This window comes from Nelumbo nucifera, chromosome 4, assembly GCF_055504915.1.
Source record: "Nelumbo nucifera cultivar China Antique chromosome 4, China Antique-T2T, whole genome shotgun sequence".
Taxonomy (NCBI): domain Eukaryota; kingdom Viridiplantae; phylum Streptophyta; class Magnoliopsida; order Proteales; family Nelumbonaceae; genus Nelumbo; species Nelumbo nucifera.
The window spans coordinates 84,889,756-84,890,745 of NC_142652.1; positions in this window are offsets into that span (position 1 = coordinate 84,889,756).

Here is a 990-nt window from a genome sequence, read left to right on the forward strand (position 1 = left end):
AAGCCAAAGAAATCCCCACTTAAAACTGAGAAAAGATAATACCACATTTAAAACTTCATAAAATTTACATTTTTTGCCACTGACAACCCCAAATATGAAACTACTATGATAGGCACAACCCAAATTCCCATTGGATGCACAAAACCCGTGAAATCCACCCCTAAATTGAAGAACATCTTTCATTAAAGAGGAAAGCTTGATTGAATACCTTTTTCTTTGAAAAATCTTTGCCCTTTTTCCTATAAAAACTCTCTTGAAGCTCAAGCCCTTTGATTGGGCTTTCAAAACTCTCCTTTTTCATTTTTCTATAAATAATGATTCAACTCGAGCTCAAGAAGAGCTAAAGGGGGCTTTCGAGAGGACGGGGTGAATTGGAGAGAGGAGAGAAAAAGCAAAAACCTCATAAGCATTCCCCAATTTCTACAGAACTTTCATTCCCAACTCAACCTTTGTAAAATTCCAAATCCATCTATTGTGTTATAGATCTGAAATTCGCACGAAATCTCTAAGTATTCAAACATTTCAAACCTTCATCGAGCATTTATTATTCATACTAAGATATTCCCAATACAAGGTGGGATGTGGTTGTGAAATTCGTGTGAAGCGCTAGCAGATCCCAATTTGAAATTCACACCTCTAATTAGAGGTATAGTGTGGGTAAAGGGTAAAGGGTAATGGGCAGGAAATCCACTTTGATGTACGATTTGGTACAATCCAATCACAACCTTAATCGTGGCGTGGTCATAATAGGACTGCTGAGTTCACATTAGCCCCCACAAGGGGTGCCCTACAACGTCCTGTATTAGGAACATCTCCCAATGATGTTTCATTATTTGTTATACTATCATCCGGAAATATTCCTAATAAACGACTGAGATGTGATGTGGGACGTTGTGGGGCGCTCCTTCTCTGACTGATGTGATTAGGGAAGCGTTTGGGGCACGTGCTTTTTCTCAAATCTATATACAGAGAGAGTGACGTGGACCAATA